This window comes from Mauremys reevesii, linkage group 8 (genome assembly GCF_016161935.1).
Source record: "Mauremys reevesii isolate NIE-2019 linkage group 8, ASM1616193v1, whole genome shotgun sequence".
Taxonomy (NCBI): Eukaryota; Metazoa; Chordata; order Testudines; family Geoemydidae; genus Mauremys; species Mauremys reevesii.
This window is the reverse complement of record NC_052630.1, coordinates 27,120,241-27,139,943: the sequence shown is the minus strand read 5'-3', so window position 1 is coordinate 27,139,943 and position 19,703 is coordinate 27,120,241. Positions and strand designations below refer to the sequence as shown.

Genomic DNA, 19,703 nt, shown 5'->3' with positions numbered 1-19,703 from the left:
AAAATATCTCGATGAATTGATGTACCTCCCGAAGATCTCTGCGTACCCCAAAGGTATACGTACCCTTGGTTGAGAACCACGGATATAAAGGATATTGTATTTATATTTCACAATCATGACCTTAGAGTACAAGCTGTTTATCCAAAAAGTCTATTTGGTAGTACTGACTCAGTCAGCCAGGTGAATTTACGAGAACCTATTTGAACCTCAACAGCATTATGGGTTCAACACAGACCAATATGTGAGACAAAAATCATCTAATAGAAGAGGGCCTAATATATCATGCAATGCCTCATGTGGATTAAGTGAGAAACTATTGCAGAAACCATTTTATTTTAGAGCATGTTGCTTTGGCAATCCAGCTAAATAAAAGCTATAATTTTGAATAAGGATCAAAACACAGAACTCTTTAAAACTACAGATGCCACTGGTGCACAAAGATAATATTTTACATGGTTGAAACAGTTTGATAGAGTCATTTTGTACTTTGTCTCCTAAATATAATAAGTCCAGGTCTACTGTGCTTGATTTGTTTTGCACACTCAGAAATAAGAGTGATGATGAGTCAATAATAATTGGTATAAAAAACTTCAGTGATGTGAACAAAAGGTCAAAAAAGAATGGACTACTTCTGTGTATATCTGTTCTAAATGAGAATGGTTTATTTCCTGTAGTACTGGCACAGACATTATATAAAATTGTGCTTCTAAACAGTTAAGGCCTTTTGAAACTGTAAGTGGGATACAGTCCAACTAAAAATCTGTAAAACACTCACCATTTTCATGATTTTTTTTTCTACAGCAAGTCAGAATTGAAATACCCCACATCAGACATTTAAAACAGATATGAACTTCAGTTATACTTTGAGATCATGTTCTTTTCTTATGGACACTGAGAGCAGAATGTGTCCTTTCTTGTCCCCTGGAAAGGTCAAAAACTAACTGCATGCGGTAGAAATTACAGTTTAAGGGGTCAATCTTGCAACCCTTAGTCACATGTTTAAATATGCTCTTCATTAATAGTACTGCAATGAGTAAATTTTGTTCACAGGAGTAAGGGTCACAGGATTAGACTCTTAATAAACCACTTCAAACTAACAACATGTAGATATGGGTATTGGTTTTCCAAGATCAGTTAATTGACTTGAGTGGTCTAACAGCCGCTTCAGTTTTGTCTCCATTTAATCTGACCTTCAGTTTAATTTGACCTTTCAGATCAAGATGTCTAGATATTTGACCTTGAATGAACTTAATCAACACTTTCTTTTTATTATTATTATTATGAATAATTTTAAGCATAAAAATACTTCTGTAGCATGCACAATTTGGCACTACAACATATTTATACGGTGCACAAGAAATTTACTTGGATTGCAGAAACAAAAATGACAGTAAGTGTTTGACAAAAGAATCCCATATCCATTACCATAACAGATCAAATATCCATAGGTATCTCCACTCTGTTCCAAATAAAAATGTGAATCCTAACAAGCCAGACAAATGTGACTGTCAGCCCCCTCAAATCAATACTCCTGGAATATCAGCTTTTCTCTGTGGCCTAACAGTTGCCAGTACCTCTTCTCTGTTTCTCCATGTAACTCTTTGACTTTCAGTAGGAGATACTGAAATACAAAATATAGGTCAAGCTGATTAGGAGAGCACATCCTCCATGGGATGTTTACATGTGAATTTACACCATACTGGATAATGTGATTGTAAATGAAAGAAAAAGACAGTCATACTAATTTTCATTACCCAAGTCAGAAATAAGCATGTAGAGTTAAAAAGAGGCTAGAGTTACTTTATAACTAATCATTGCACCAATATAAGTCATTTAAAAATAAACAGAATACAAACCCAGGTAAGTTACCTGGACCAAACCTTTTTTTATGCTCAACATGCGTGTTTAATATTTTAACAAAATAATACTCTGAGCTTTTAGAAGTTGCCAGAAAACTAAGAAACCTCAGCAATAAAAGATTATATCTCTAAATCAATTAAAGCTTAGACTTCACAATTGAATTTTAGATTCCAAAACTGAGTCCAACTCAGTGTAATATAAATACATTTATATTCTGATTTTATTACTCAGTAATTAGAAGTCTCATCACACGGGCCAAGCTGGAAGAGTCTTTGACCTGGTCAGTTATTTGCACTTGTGCCCATACACAAGGAATTACTTTATTTAAATGATGCAGATTCACAGCATGAAGCATATTGTTTGTGTGTGTTGGGTTTTTTAAATGATTGTTATTATTTTATAATGGAAACTGTACCAAAACAGTACCAGAATCAAAGGTTCTTTAGCATATCAGCATCTTCTAGGAGAACTCCTTTCCTTGCCACCTAGACAAGGAAAAGCTTCCCTATAAAACATCTCTGATCTTTATGAATGGAAGGATTTCTCTCTTTATTTTATTAAATTAGTAAATTTAAGGAGTTCATGGAAATATTTAAAACCAGCAATATGTCAGCCTTATGAGTATTGTAATGACTTTTGTATTCTTTCAATACAAGAGCTGAGATGAAATGCAATGAACCATCTTATTAATATCATGCAAACTAAAAAGAGATTAATGTATTTTCTCTCTAAACTCTGTCTATAATTTAAAGAAAAGATTTAAGATTGCATAACCAAAATTAACTAGTAAATTTGCATAGTGATTTGTAACTATGTTTTTTTAAAGAACAGCGTTAACTGATTTAATTTCCATTTTGCTGATAATTCAATAACTCCCGCATTTAGATTACACCTTTCAAATCTATGAAGTTTTAAAAAAAAAGTTTCATCCAGCATTATATGAAGTGGTCTACTACTACACATACTCTCTGAGAACTTGTATCCTAGGCTGAAGGAACAAAGCTAAAGAAGTACTGCAATGATTTTACTTCTAGACTTTCACTCCAATATTACATATGTGGAATAAATATCTGATGTTTATTTTAGTTATGCAGTTTGAACACCTTAAAAAGACAATACCTAAGTACTGTAAATGTAGCCCACTTTAATACAGTATCTCTAAAATCTGATAATGTACTCTTAGGCAGCACTGTATTAGCTATGTTCTGCATGTAATAGTGGCTTTGCAATAATTTTACAATTATAAATGGAAGTTTTCCTGTGATACAGCTGACTTGCCAGTACATATTGACCCTCCATGGCTTTTATTTATTTATGTCCCTTCCTCTCTTCCCTCCTCTCCCCACCCCTCCTTGACCTGTAGAGAGTGAGAGGAAAGTAAAAAGGAACGAAATACTAAAACTAATTTAAATCTTATTGTTCTTTAAGTAGTATAAATTTATCTAAAACATGTTATGTATGAATGTTTTCTAATATTTAAAAAAAAATCCTGCCAGCAAGAGTTTAAAAAGAAGTATTATTCTGAAGTAAAAGAAAAATTAAAAAGAGTTCTATTTGCATTCATTAGGCTGGCTAATTTAAATTTCAGTCTGTGTGTATTAAAGAAACAAACAAACAAAAACATCTTGTCAAACTGCTACTCCATGTCAGGTCTAACAGGGTCTTGGTGTGGTGTTAGCAAATGTACATTGTCTCAGCAACGTGAGCAATACAATGCCACCAATCTCTCGTCCTCAACAGCCCTGAATTTATTATTAAATACAATTTAGCAACAGCTCAATCACTGGACAGTATGTGATGCACTAAAACACTTCTGTGTTTATCATCTTTACAAGCAACATGAGTAGTGCTGTCCTTTATTGCCTCCTGCAAATTTGCAGCAATGATGCAAAACAGCTTTTTTTTTTTTTTTTTTAATTCCCTTTTGGAATACAAATGCCTCCTTTCCCGATTTCTAACCAACATGCCCTGGTGCCCATGATAGTTTCTGAATCAGTGATACCTTTCTGCTCTGTTAGTAAAAACTGAAACAAAATTACATTCGGATGGGGCTGGAGAAAAACAAACCTAAAATCACAAAGACAACATTAAAACACTTGGGAAAATCTCAGCAACCGAGAATGAAAATTAATGGGCAGAAAAGCAGCAGGGAAATAAGCGACAATCTCCCCCTTCTCACTGGAACTCGTGCAACTAATGACCTCTCCAAGTGCTGAATTAAAAGGTTCCAGGAGACAAACCGCTCGCAGTCTGGTTATGAGAGAGACATACCAGAAGTTGTCAACTGTGCTAATACAATTAAAGAAGAGACATAAGAAAAAGAAAGAGAAAGAAGAGGAGAGAGGGTGCTGCAGATTTAGGCGCTGTTGCAGAATGAAAAGCAAGAAGAAAAAGCCTGTAGCCAAATAAGAAGTGAAGAGCATTTACCAGCAGCAGCAGGTTGAGCAGCCTGAGTCCCTCACACCATCTCTGGGTGATAACTTAACCCAGTGCTGAGCATCAGCGCGGATTCCTTCACGGAGGGGCGGGGGGGCTAGGACACCTCTAGGGAGAGCCGATGCGATATCCCAACGCGCCCTGCGAGCCTCCTCCCCACAGCGCCTGTCTCCTGAGAGCTGAGCCTCAGCGACGGACGGAGCCGCGGCTGCCGCCTGCGAGCTACCCAAGCAGCTCAGTGCCAGCTGCTCTCTGAATCCAGCCCGGCAGACACCAGGTTGCACGAGCCCCTGAACGGGGGGCGCGAGCCAATCCCGGGCTCAGCTGCAAGCAGCAGGAAGCGCGCGCGCAGGGGCACCGTGCACAGGCACGGCCGGGAGGCGGCGGCGGATGCAGCAACCGCAAGCGGCAGCCGCCTCTGGGGTGCCTCGACTGGGTGCACCCGAGGCTGTGCCGGGTGCGGAGCGGGGAGGAGGCGACGAGAGCAAGCACCAGGCATGCTCTTTGCGTTCACGCCGTTACCGAGGCACCAAGATTTTGTCTGGTGGTTTTGTGTGTGTTTATGTTGCATTCCCGGCTGTTTGCATTTTGCAACTGTAAATCCCGCAGCTGAGCTGCTGATGCGCTTTGCAGTTGTGTGTTTACGGTAAAGGTGAGGGGAAAATGGGAGAAGGTGATGCACCGGCAGATCGCCCAAGCAGGGGTGCTTATGCTAACGACAGCATGGGGATGGGGGAAGCTTTTGGCCGCAGAAGCCAAGCACTGAGGGGTACGACCCATCAGCTCTGGGCCTGCCAGTGGCTGGAGAAAGAGGGGCAGGACACTCACAGCAGGCAGGCACATTGCAAGGGCTCCCTCTCAGCTCCTTCCCTAAGGGGTTGTGGGGAAAGTTGGGTGCACAGTTTCAGCTGTGGCCTAAACAACCTGCTTAGTGATGAAATAAATGAAGGAACCTGCAGGAGGATCCTCCAGGGTGGCAGGGCATCCTTGGAACTGTTCTAAATCTCGAGCCTAACTCTTGTTTCTCTTGTAGAAACGTGGGCAGCTGTATAATTCTATACCCATACACAAGTTTATGTGGCACTCATCTGTCTCTTCCTGTAGTTTAGCTGTTGAATCCTCACTACTTTGTAAACTCCTTCTGGTCTCAGACTGTGACCCACCATTCATATACCTCCCCCAGGGAAACTGAAGCAGTATTGACTGAATGATAGGGAATAGTTTATTTTGCATAAGAGATATTACATGTGGTGCTTGTTTGCCTTGCAATATTTATATATATATGAAATAGAAAGTGAAACAAACCATCTCTATGTAATAATATACAAAAAATGGTCTGACAACTGTCCCAAACTAGCTTTGCTCCCTATGAAAATGTAGGCGTACTAGAGAAAAGCAATGTGTGGTATTCAAAAGCACAAGCTCCCCCTTGTAAAGTCAAAGGAATCCATTTGGATACCACTAATAGAATTTGGGTGCAGTGAGTTTAGTAACTGTAGCACACTGATTCCATAATGTAAACATAGAAAACAGCAATAAAGGAGAGGAGCATTTCCCTTCAAATGGTTTGTAGGAAGGTAAGTAGAGGAATTTTTTCACAGTGCTTGTCACTAGTCCAGGCACATGCCCCCAGCCCCCTCATATCCCTGTGTCAAGGACGCACAACCCAGACTCAGCCTTAGACTATGCAATGAATTGTTTGAAAGCTGTCTAATCATATTTCTATGTTAGAAATAGTGGAGCTTTAAAGTACAAGAGGGAAGTTGAGGTCACAGACTGACTCTCCTCTAGCTGACTAGAAGACTTATACCACTATAAGTCTTAAGTGTAAACCTGGCCTAACTACAGTTCTCAGGGGTGTGAAAAATCCACACACCTGAGCAACATAGGGCTTGGCTACACTTGCAAGTTAGAGTCCATTAAAACAACCCTGGGTTGCTTTAACTCACAACCCGTCCACACTGGCAAGGCATTTAGAGTGCCTGGACTCTGCAGCTGAAGCACTTCTGGTAATCCACCTCCATGAGAAGGATAATGCTTGGTGCCCCTCGGCAGAAACGCCTGGGCATCAGTATGAACAAGGTGTTGCATTACTGTGCTCTGATCGGCCTCCAGAAACATCCCATAATCCCCTTAAGTGAAGTGGCCACTCTTGTCATTGTTTTGGAATCGCTGCAGGAATGCAGATATGCCCTTTCAAAGCTCCATTTCTGAGAGCCGGCATGCTTATCTGCTGTGGGACAAAGCAAACCATTACTGTGGAATGCTGTGTGTGAGAGAGAGGCTGGGGGGAGAGGGGAGGTCTGCTGCTGTCTGAACTTACAAGACAGCATGCTGACATGCTCTCAGCCCCCCAAAAAACCACTCTCTCTCCCCCCACATACAGCACATTCCCTGTCATACTCCACCCACCCATCCCCATTTGAAAAACATGTTGCAGCCACTTGCATGCTGGGATAGCTACCACAATCCACTGCTCTCTGTGGCTGTTGCAAGAGCTGCTAACGTGGCTATGCAAGTGTGCTTGAATCTGACAGTGTGGACACACTGCAGCGCTTTCCCTACTGCAGTCTCCCAGGGCTGGTTTAACTCACAGCACCCTACATCTGCAAGTGTAGCCATGCCCATACTTATACTGACTAACTCCCCAGTGCTGTGTTGACTGGAGAGTTTCTCCCATCGACCTAGTTATCGCCTCTCAGGGAGCTAGATTAACTACACTAACAGGAGATGCTCTCCTGTTGGCGTAATAGTGTCTTCAGTAAAGCGGAACAGCAGCAAGCTGCACCGCTGTACATAAGGATAAGCCCTGAGAAGGTGAGATTGGTGGAGAGATGTTTTCTCCACATAGTTAGGAGTTACAGAACTTTCACTGAGTTACCCTCCAGGCCCTTGGAAATAGGTAGTAGACTTGAGCAATACAACACAGAGCCTTAACTTCCATAATGGACACATGTTTAATGGCCCACATTAGCCTTGACCCTTGCTTTCCTTCATGCCACTACAATTAAGTTGCCTCAAAGGCAGGTCAAGCTGGTGTATTTATTCATTATTGTAAAGCACTTTGAAGACGTAAGTGTTGAGTATTGTGACAGACCTCAGATTTTCCTCTTTTCCAACACAAACCTGGAACCAAGAGTAAAAAGCCACAGCAAAGCAAACCAGAAGTTCAAGAAAGAAAAGAGCAGCAGGCTGCTAAACAGCACTTGATAGGATCCTATAAAACTCCCTCCAGCTACTTGGCAAAGCCAAAAAGGAGGAGCTTAAATTAATCAGGATATGTAAAAAAGCAGTAAAGAAACCGTAGAGACATATAATCCACAGCAGCAGGGCTTCTTGTAATGGTACTGCTAAAACATAACTGTCTTCAATTCTATATTCCATGAAATAGAAAGTCTATGTGGAGGAGCAAAGCAAACCAATGTATGGTGCACCAACGGAGGCAGAGAAGCATGCTGTCAATGTCTCGTTGGAGACAAACTACAGTAGAGTTAATTTTCTGACTGTGACTATAGTTTTCTAATTGTCAGAAAAGAACAGGAGTTTTAAGGGGCAATCCAGAAATCAGCGGGGAAGTATCTCTCAGCTCTTCCAGGTTAATTGAGAAGTGGGGTTAGCGGAGTGTGTTAGTAGAGTTTGCTAAATTTATAAGCAGTCCACTTGCCGGAGGACTAAGCCTACATATAAGGGTGAAGCACACGCAACCTCTCCCACACCATTTCAAGATAGATGTCTGTGAAAGAATTTCTGTGCCCAGAGACAAATTGTAAACTGCAAAAATGAATAGTAAAGATGTATTCAAAAGTGAATTGCTTTTAAGGGGCAAGTTGTCCCAAACAGGAAGTGTACCCTACACTGATAGATTTATAGAAAATAGGCCTACTCTTTTCAGACAAACACGATGCAATGTTTGATGACATAAAAAGTTGGTTTGACAAAGGTAATAATGTTGATATAACATACTTGGATTCTCACCAACAGAAGTTGGTCCAGTAAAAGATAATATCTCACCCACTTTGTCTCTAATATTCTGGGATTGACACAGCTACAACTACACTGCATACATTAGATTCTGTAAGACATTTGACAATGCTGCATGACATTCTCATAAAAACTAGCATTATACAGAATAGACCTAGCCCCCATATTAAATGGTTTTAAAACTAGTTAATAATAGATCTCAAAAAGGTATTTGTAAATAGTGAATCCTTATCCAATAGGGGTGTTTCTAAGGGTACGTCCATACTACCCGCCGGATCAGCGGGTAGCAATCGACTTCTCGGAGTTCGATATATCGTGTCTCATCTAGACGCGATATATCGAACTCCGAATGTGCTCCCGTCGACTCTGGAACTCCACCACCGCGAACGGCAGTGGCGGAGTCGACGGGGGAGCCGCGGACTTTGATCCCGCGCCGTGAGGACAGGTAAGTAGTTCAAACTAAGGTAGTTCGACTTCAGCCACGCTATTCGCGTAGCTGAAGTTGCGTACCTTAGTTTGACACCCCCCCCCCCCAGTGTAGACCAGGCCTAAGTGGAGTTATACAGTGATCTGTTCTTGGCCCAATGCTATTCAGTATCTTTATCAAGTATCTGGAAGAACATATACAATTACTGACTAAAATTGAAGATGACAAACAACAAAATTCAGTGGAGTGGCAAATGATGGGGACAGGTCAGTTAAAACAGACAGTCCTGCATCACTTGATAAGGCGGCCTCATTTGAACAATGCACATTTTAATATAGCCAAATACAAGGTCATATATTTGGGAACAAAAATGTATGACATCCAAGATGGGGGCTGTATCCTGGAATGCAGCCACTCTGAAAAGGATTTAGGGGTCATGACAGATAACATCCAACTGAACCTATGCTCCCAGTGGGTTGCTGTACATAAGAGGGTGAATGCAATGTCAAGTTCTTTTGTCCCCTCTTCAAAAAAAGGATGTTGAAAAATTGGAAAAAGTGTTCAGAAAATGGCCCCAAGACTTATTCAAGGTCTGGAAAATATGCCTTAAAAGTGAGAGACTTTAGAAATTCTATTTATTTTATCTAAGGCAGTGGTTCCCAAACTTGTTCCGCTGCTTGTGCAGGGAAAGCCCCTGGCGGGCCGGGCTAGTTTGTTTACTTGCTGCGTCCACAGGTTCAGCCAATGACGGCTCCCATTGGCCACGGTTTGCTGCTCCAGGCCAATGGAGCTTCTGGAAGCGGTGCGGGCTGAGGGATGTACTGGCCGCCGCTTCCAGCAGCTCCCATTGGCCTGGAGCAGCGAACCGCGACCACTGGGAGCCGTGATTGACTGAACCTGCAGACGCAGCAGGTAAACAAACTGGCCCAGCCCGCCAGGGGCCTTCCCTGCACAAGTGGCGGAATAAATTTGGGAACCACTGATCTAAGAGAAGGTTAAGAGGTGACTTGATCATGGTTACAATTATCTACATGGGGGAGAGATTTCTGGTAATAGTGTTCATAGATAAGGCAAACTGCACCTCTACATCCTCCTGGTCTCCGCAAGCACACTTACTCAAGTCTCCAACTTAGAGCCAGCACCTTTCTCAGGATGGAACCATGCAATTTTTGCACTCAGATTGGGACCAGGGTTGTAGTCTTGCATGTATCAACCATGATTTACTTTGGCAGCTTAGACTTATATTCAGACCCTGAAATTCTGTTCCCGCTGGGGCACTGATAAGTGTTGCAGTACCCCTCTAGGGCAATGACCATACAGCCTCCTTAAAGCAATGTTATTTATATACACAACAAAAGCTTTTAAGCAAAAATGTATCTTAAAAAACAATAAAACTGTATTCATATCCAGGTTTCTCTTAAGGCTTTTGCCTGGACCTGGGAAGGCCAAATTTCTTATGCTCTCTCCGCACATTCTCTCAACCCATATTCCTAGGCAGTGCTGCTAAGTAACCCCCTCTCCTCAACCTACTTCTCCTCCTCTGCAAGGCTTTTAAACTCTGATCTCTAGCCGCCAAGCCTGGCAAAAAAGTTTTGCAGTTGACTGGAGCCAGGATCCTTGAAACTATCAACTTTCTTCACTGTCTTCCAAATGTGTGCTTGGGTTTACTTAGGTAAAACAACTGTATAGCTTTCCCCTTTGCTCTTCCTACAGACCCCTAGTGGCCAGCTCAGACCTACGTTTTAAGCCCAACCCAGGCCCAAACACTCTCAACCCAACCTGAGAAGATCAATCATTTTCCAATCTGACCATTGCCCTGAGCCTGAGTCAACACCACCACTGTTTTCTTTCCCATGGGATCAGCGCAGTGGTGGCTGTGCCCCCTACTTTTGCCATCCACCGCCCTCTGCTCTGTTGCATATGCCTATGGAATGAGAAGCGCTGTAACTCATCGGCACAATCATTCTGCAATGCACAGTGCAGTGAGGTGGGCAAGCAGGAGGAGAGCTGACCTGACCTGAATGGGTGTGGTTGTTTTCTGACCCAACCTGGACCCAAACACCTATAGTCAAGTCCTATCAAGGTTCAGGTTGCATTGCAGGGCTCTACCAATTAAGTTAGAGCAATACATTCATACAGGACATTTTAATAACCCTCCATAGCTATACAGCAACTTTACCTTGCTGACCAGGTCACTGACAGTATTCATGCAATTATTACTTGTGTATTAACCTCTGGATAAGTATAAGAGCTCCACGACAGTCACAGATGGCTCTTTTATTAACAAAATGGAATAACGAGATCCAGTGGCTTAAACTAAACAGATTTAGGACAAGAGATTAGGGTGTGTTTTTTCCCCAACAGTGCAATTAACCACTGTTGGAACAATTTACCTATGGATGTAGTGGAGTCTCCATCTTTTGGAGTCTTTAAATCAAGCCTGGATCTCTCTCTCTCTCAAAAATATGCTGTACCTCCAACAGAAATTATGAGTTTGTAAAGGAGATTGCTGGGGGAGATCCTTTGGCCTCTGTTATGTAGGAAGTCACTTCTGGCCTTAAAACTGAGTCTCATGAAAGGTGATTTAGTCTAACACTTTTTAGTGTTAAACACAATTTAGTCTAAATTTTTCAGAATAAAGAGAAGACTTATTGCAATTACATAATGCCTCTCAAAAGCTGTAACGTAAAAAAAGAGGATTATTTTAATTAATTGGTAACATTTGATATATCCTGGTATATCATTGGTGGCACAATTGTTATGTCTTTTTTCCACAGAAGGAAATACATTCTTAGTATAGCAGTGCAAGGAAATCAGAAGTACACATGGCAATATCTGTTCCAAGAAACCTGAAAAATACCCGCACAATAGTGTTGGAGAAATATCTGTCCAGCATGTAGCTAACTTCCAGGAGAGGCAGGAGGAGGAGGGAAGGGAATGTTATGTTCTAACACTGGGATTATCACTTCTGATAGTTCAGCAAATATGATGCATGCATGACACAGAGACGGGTAATTTGTCCGTGTGCCAAGTTTTACATATTGTCTGAAGCGGATTGTGATTTGTCAAGCAAACGGATGGAAGAAAAATGCTGAAGCCATGCTGATATTTTCACCTAGTCTTTAGCTCCCTCAGCCTTTTTTGTTTTCTGTTTCACAGCCAACCCATCATACCTTGTGAGAATTATAGCCTGCCTTTGAAACAGCTCAGATGGGAAGTTCCGAGCAGGTAGAAAGCTACTTTCTCTATGCTTGAACAGCTCTGAACAATTCAAAGCCATCAACAACTTTGCAGTTATGGAAAGAAGGAGAAGGGGAGAAGAAATAGTTTGTTAGAGAAAGTTTGTATACTAGCTAGAAGCCTTTTACCGACAAGTGATGAGTTGAAACAGGTATATATTGCCACAGCAAAAGTTATGTCATCCCTCTCCCATCTACTGGAGAGGGGCAAAATTGCTGTATTCACGAGCAATTTAAAACAGCAAATTTGGTGGACATGTTCACCCCTAATACACTTTAATGCAAAGCACAATAGAGTATTCAACACCTACTTAATGTTCTTTCTACATATTTTAAAACTACCGATTTATAGATCCAAAGCCTTTTTCTTCCACAGGATTGTGCTGACCAAGAACACTTCAAAGTTATTCTAATGAAGAAGGTTGCCAAAGGAATTTCAAAGTACATTATTGTTGTCTCTTAGATAAGTCTTTGGTCTCCTGGCAGGTCGAGAGGAGAATACAGCCAGCATTGAGAAGGGCTTCTGTGATCTCATGGGGTCTGCTCCTAATAAACAGCACCGTTAGCAAGCCGTGCACACAAAATTCCTAAAACCTGAAGGAGGGGTGTGACAGTGAAATTTCACAATTTTGAATTGGAGTTTCTGAGGTACTGCTAGGGTGACCAGATAGCAAGTGTGAAAAATTGGGATGGGGCGGGGGGGGTAAATAGGCTGCATGTACCCTGAAGCCACTTACTGGCTTGGGTCCCATTCAGGCTGGAGAAGCAGGAGATGGTGGTGATGCCACAGTACCCACCTTATAAAAACTTTTATCCCAGTGGTTAGTACACTTAACTGAGGTAGAGGTAGGGGAAAGGGAAAGGGGAGACCCAGATTCAATTTCCCCGTCTCTGCCACAGGAGAAAAAAGGATTTGAACAGGGTTTCCCACATTACAGACAGTGCTTAATCCCTGAGCTATGGGATATTCTGATATTGGTCTTGTGACAATTTCATGAATAAACCTGGACAAACTTTATTGCATTAAGATAAAATCTTATTGAATTAGGTTTAAATATCCTAGGATTTAATTATATAAAAATGCAAATGTATATGTATGGTGGGATTGTTTGTAATGTCTTTGGGTGCAGGGGAGGAAAAGAGAGACATAACTAATATAACCCCTTGGGAAGTGTTATGAACATCAGATGACTTATTTAAACAATGTGCCAGACAATAATGGAATTTTAGTTGAGTGGGTTTCCTAGGAAACCCTCGGGAGGAGGGAAATCCAAATTCCTACCTCCAGACTTTTAGGTGCCTGAAAGTCACCTAAAAAAGGTGACTTTTTTACCTTTTGAAGCTATGGCCTGAAAAGAAAACCATTGCCAACAGATTGCCTACTCCCGCAATCTCAAGATCAAAGACCCCAGATGTACATAGGACAGGCTGATTTATTCATGGTGTGATGTACCATCTCTTGAAATGTTTGAGCACTCCCACCTCCACAGTGCAAAGCCTCACTTTTGTGTCGGATTCAGTTTTGCTGCTGAACAATAAAGCTCCTGCCCCAGCAAATAGCTGTGCTTCGAACAGCATCTGTCTGGGTCTCTCTCCTTCTCTGCTGGTTCCACATATAAAATCTGGGGGCCCTTGTAATAAAAAGGGCCACAAAGTTGTATCCACAGAAAAACCCCTTGGTGAGGTTGGAAGGACTGATTCCTACTGCAGGACTTGGAGTGATCTCTGGCAAGTTTATTAGCATGCAGCTAGATTCTCTTGTGCTTTTCTCACCTCAAGAATAAATGTGCTTGCTTAGGAAAAGCTGTGTGGTACCTTATCACGGTGGGTAATTAACTTTACAACTTCTGGGGAGCAGGCAAAGCAGTCCTGTGTAGGTGGACTGACATCCTAGGGCAGAGTTAGGCAACCTATGGCACATGTGCCAAAGGTGGCATGCGAGCTGATTTTCAGTGGCACTCCCACTGCCCGGGTCTTGGACACCGGTCCAGGGGGGCTCTGCATTTTCATTTAATTTTAAATTAAGCTTCTTAAACAATTTTAAAAACCTTATTTACTTTACATACAACAATAGTTTAGTTATATATTATAGACTTGTAGAAAGAGCCCTTCTAAAAACATTAAAATATATTACTGGTATGCGAAACCTTAAATTCGAGTGAATAAATGAAGACTTGGCACACCACTTCTGAAAGGTTGCCGACCCCTGCCCTAGGGGAACTTACAGTACAGGCAGGGAACCATGCAGCATGGAAGAACTCTGGTCAGAAGGGAAAGAGACAGGTCTTTGCCAAGAGAGGGGAGAGCTAAGGAACTGCGAGTCTAAAAGTGGGTATCCTTGGTGTACCTCGAGGGGGAAATACCAGTGCACTTTCTCTGAATTGTGACTGGGCTCCCTTAGTCTCTGGCGTATTCCACATCCCATGTGAGTGCTCTAGCCACATGGCTAGATGTTATAAGGTGGGAACGAACTCCTGGTCCTGTTTTGCGTGGAGCAAGGCAGGCTCCTAACTCATTCCCACAAGAAGTGCCTTAGGCATCTAACTTCATGGTTCCCGTGGATTGTTAAGCAGAGATTGAGCTATAGGGAAGTGCCTATCTTCAAGAGGGTGGTAGGGCTTAGCACCTTGCCTTTCTCTGGTCAACATCTACTATTGGCTAGCTTAGGTGGGGAGCCACCTAGCATGCTAGCTTTTGTGGATCTCATTTCAAGGCACCTATCTCTTCCCATTCTTTGGGATAGGGAACGTAGGTGCCTAAATCTGACATTGTAAATTGCAGTTTCTTGTTATTTTCTAGGCACCTAAAAGTTAGGTGTGGTGGGACTCAGCATTGCAAGTTCGAAGTCTCTTTATAGATCCCATCCTGTAACCATAAAATAGAAAAAGTATATAGTTTTACCTACACACTCTGCCTTTTTTTGTACCAAGAGAAAAAATTATAACAGTAAAAGGAGAATACATGATATTTTGGTTATTGTGAGGGAACTAGGGGCTTTCTAAATTGAACTAAGGGGAAAATGAATGCTTGTTTCTGGCATCCGAAATTTATTTTCTTTCAGCTGTGATGAAGCATCACTGGTGTGGGTTGAGCAGTACTACAGATAAAATATTCTTTTGCTGTAGCATGAATAAATCAGTTACCTACAGTCTTGGGTATCAGCAGAAGTAAATGGCAGCACAAAGATCAGTTCTAATGCATGACCTCGCTGAAAAGTCAGTTTAATTGCCAGGAGTTTCATCCAGTGGAAATATTCTCTAGAATAATACATGTAGAATGAGATGAACGGAGGGAAGCTAGCAAAGTGTAAAGGATACAGTAGGTGAACATTTTTTGCCTAATACTGAAACCCACTCAAACATCATGAGGTTTAAAAACTGACAAAAAAACCCAACAACATTAAAAAGTTAGCGTTCTGCTTGGGAGTGAGAATGTAAAAAAGAAGCAGACAGAAATCATCCAATGGAAGAGTCGTGAAAATGCAGAGAATGAAGCGGGTGTGTGTGTGGGGGGGAGGTTGGAAATGACTGGAGTGAGGAGAGAGAAAGCAAAAATATAAGTACATAATAGATTCAGGGGAACAGTTTAGTTTTTGGGGTGATGTTTTTCTATCCTTAACTAAGACATTAATACAGATTTTTAATTTACTACCCTTTGTGGGGTGGAGGTAGAATAGGTTTAAATTAAAATAGAAAAAATGTGCTAATTTTGTGAACCCAGAAATAGTTACAGGTTTGCAAATCCTTGAACTTCACTGGGCTCAGTCAGCTCTAGTAAATATAAGGGCAGGGCAAGAATTAACATAACAGGTTAGGAAAATTAGGAGAATTAATTCCATGTACTGATACATAGGAACACAAGAATGGCCATACTGCTCAGACCAATAGTCGATATACCCCAGTATCCTGTCTTCCAACAGTGGCAGGTGCCAGCTGCTTCAGAGGGAATGAACAGAACAGGGCAATTTATCAAGTGATCCATCCTCAACTTCTAGCTGTCAGAGGTTTAGGGACACCCAGAGGATGGGGTTGCATCCCTGACCATTTTGGCTAATAGCCATTGATGCACCTGTCCTCCATAAACTTCTCATTCTTTTTTAAATCCAGTTATACTTTTGGCTTCACAACATCCCATGGCAATGATGGCACAGGTAGACTGTGTGTTGTGTGAAGAAGTACTTCCTTATGTTTGTTTTCAGTTCATTTCATCAAGTGTCCTCTGGTTGTTGTGTTATGTGAAGGGGTTAACAATAGTTCCTTATTCACCTTCATGATTTTATAGACCTCTATCACATTTCCCCTTAGTCGTCTCTTTCACAAGCTGAACAGTCTCTGTCTTTTTAAATCTCTCACGTGGAAGCTGTTCCATAACCCGAAACATTTTTGTTGCCCTTCTATTAGAACTGGAAAAGGTACAGAGATCTTTTTTGAGATGGGGCAACCAAAACTGCACATCAACATGTGGGTGTACCATGTATTTATAATAATGGCGTTAGATTTTTGTTCTTATTATCTATCCCTTTCCTAATGGTTTCTAACATTGTTAGTTTTTTTTGACTGCTGCTGCACACTGAGCAGATGTTTTCAGAGAACAATCTACAATGACTCCAAGATCTCTCTCTTGAATGGCAACAGTTAATTTAGACCCCTATAATTTTGTATGAATAGTTGGCATAATGTTTTTCAATGTGCATTACTTTTCATTTATCAACATTGTATTTCATCTGCCATTTTGTTGCCCAGTTTTATGAGATCCCTTTTGTAACTCTTCACAGTCTGCTTTGGACTTAATCTTGAGAATACAGAGCAAGCATGTTCTGTTCCTATGCAACAATGTCACTATGAACATGGTCTAACATTTCATTACTGCTCATCAACATGGATGTTCTCTAGAATGTGATGGAAACACAAGGCCCCTCTCCAAAGAGTCTCACTATAGTTAGCAGAAGACCCCTCACTATCTTGATTCAAACTACAGTAGACATTGAACTTTGTTTATCATCCTATTCTTAGGGTAAAGGTGTGAAATTGTGGCCTTCAATAGTAAGCAGTATGTCAGTGTGGAGACACTATCTACTCAAGAATAAATAGCAGAGTTTATTATCCTGAGGCCTACTGAAAAGTGTGTTACCCCTTTACAGCAAGACAGTGACTAAAGATTGCAAGAGATATTTAAGTGGATAGATTGAGGTTTTCTTATTATGGGCATGTTTTCTTTGGTGTAGGAATAGATAATATTCTGTATAGGGGTTGTTATGATGATTAATTGCTTCACAGATATTGACATGGGGTGGCTAGAGCTTTCTTGAAAAAACACTTCATATTTTATGTACGGCAAGAGGATGTTAAAATAATCAGGATTAAAATCTAAATTAAAATGTTTATTTGCTAATATAGAGATTTTTCACGTTTAGAAAAAATTAAGAATGGTGAAAAATCAGAGGCCAGAGCCTCAGCTGCTATAAATCAATGTAGCTGCATTACAGGCACTGCGACTATGTTGATTCACATCAACCGATGATCTGGCCTAACGTCTTTATCAGTTTAAATGAAGGACATTCTTAATGTGATTTAAGGCCAAGCTAGTATAATAGAATAGCAGGAGCAATATATCTTTAGCTAAAAATAAAAAGAACTAGGAATCGGTTTTTCAAATATACAGTTGCATCTCTAATGTACATGTGCATTTACCCGAATGGAGTGTACAAAATCAATTTTATTTTAGGTCATTTTTGTGTGTGGTTACCCAATTTGCATTTTCTATCAGAGTTACTGTATACAGAAATTAGGCACACCATCTGTGAACCTACATTATTTCAAAATCTTGCCCTGATGATATCTTTAAAAATCAGTGTATATTTTCAGAATAGGAGTAATTATTTTCCTAATGGCTGAACAAATTCACAAATATCAACACTATGTGGTACTAGATAGTATCCTAATACTTTGAGAGAGAAATATATAATATTTTGGTCTTTTTTAAATGATTGAAACTGCATAGCCCATGAACATTTCAAATAAATTAATAACTGAATACATTATTTCTACTTTACATTTACCTTTAATTAATTAACTCTTCCAATATTAGCCTTTATGTAAAACATTGATTTTATTCACTGTGGTTTTTATTTTCTTATTGAAAAAAAAAGAATTTTTTTTTTACAAGAAAGATGTTTTGTAAAGCTACTATTACCTGCAAAGAAAGTGAGGCACTGGCTTTATTTATATTATGGTAGCACCAAAAGGCTCCAGTCAGGATTCAGACCCCAATATGCGAGGTGTTTGACAAATACATAAGATGATATCGTCCCTGTTCTGAGGAGTTTACAGCCTAAGCATCTGATCTTGTGCCTATTGTAGGAAAGAAGGAAGAGTGAAGAACCTAGCAGATATTAGTTAGTTTGTGCAAAGTAGGGTGCAAGATAAGTAGTAGTTTTCATGCCTGGTCACCTTTCATTATTTGTGGTGTTAAACTGCAGTGATCAATCCTTGCGAAGCCCTAGATTTAGTGCACTGAGTGCAAGAGTGTGGGCAGTAGGTCTGTACAGTGATATGTATGCACAGTTTATTTTCTGTAAATATGTATAATGCAAAGAAAAATGTTCATTTATCATTTCCACACTTAAATAAATACTGCAGTGCATAAGGACATCAAGGCAGCTGCGATACACTGTGAACTTAGTCCAGGAGTGCTTTCTCATAAAAACGTATTCTACACTGCATGTTTAGAGATTATGAAAAGAACAAACAGGGTTTCATCCTAACTTTTATTACTTTATTAGAAATTGTTCTAATATAAAGGTAAGTACTTAGATTCAAAACAATTCTAGTTTTCTTTAAGGGCATCATAGTGGGAAAATGGAAAGGGAGCCAAGAAAATACAGTCATATTGGAACATGTTCGTTAAAGAATGTGTTCTACATCCAGATGTTTCATAAGGTTGGACTTTAAGATGGAGAGAGGGAGAAGGCAACTGCCATAGGAACAAGGAGAGTGTGTATTCAACTGTGTGGTTCATTTATCTTTTTAGTTTATTTTGTATCTCTTATTTTAAACCAAACATGTTTGCTATAGAAGGTCTGCCAAACTATTGCAGCACAATTACTGGTAGTTTTCACTTATTTTTAAATGCAGCCTATTAACATTTTTATTTTCAAACAATTATATGATTTACCTAGGCCTATGTGATGTTTTAAAAAAAATATTTCAGCATCTTGATGGATTGGGAACAGCTAATGACCATCTGCACCAGGAGTTGTTCACCAGGTATTGAAATCATTTTTTTTTCTGACCATTAGTCCAGGACCAGAGCTTGAAGAAATTTGTTAGTCTGGAAACTTTCACTTGTCTACCCTGACTAAACACCATAGGTGCCTTTTTGCCTTATTAAAATGTAAACAAAAGCAGAAGACAAACCAAAGCAAAACCATACCATAGCTTTCACAATCTAATTAGTTACTATTTGATATTTGTGTCTGTGCTGCATTTCTCTCTCCCAGTGAAGTCCGAGGTGTTTGAAGCCTTCCATGTTCTTGCTGACATCAAACACTTTGCAGGCTAGCTTCTGATCTTGCGTACAGCAGTATAAACCCAGATAGCTAGATCCTCAGCCTTAGATAAATCTTCTTTCTACTGCTCCAGTGCTAGTGCAAAGGGAACTTAAAGACACCTTTGACAGATCTGTGAATTCCACCAATGCTTCTTTGTTCCCTCTCACATATATAGGCTTGATTTACTAGTAAAAATATTTTCCCCTAAATG

The 19,703-nt window shown here is 40.5% G+C and overlaps 1 protein-coding gene across 16 annotated transcripts in view; it reads right to left on the bottom strand.

Annotated features, from left to right (window-relative positions):
• Positions 1 to 19,703, bottom strand: part of TENM2 (teneurin transmembrane protein 2) — a 1,520,094-nt gene that overhangs the window by 1,012,578 nt on the left and 487,813 nt on the right. For 2 of the 16 annotated variants that reach the window (XM_039484030.1, XM_039484035.1), the window contains one exon: positions 1,575 to 1,621. The exons of 12 other annotated variants lie outside the window; for them this stretch is intronic. The gene's annotated coding sequence lies outside the window, so the exon portion shown is untranslated. Of the gene's footprint in view, positions 1 to 1,574; positions 1,622 to 4,287; positions 4,549 to 19,703 lie in introns of those variants that run through there. 2 more of the 16 variants (XM_039484036.1, XM_039484037.1) reach the window with 2 other exon arrangements.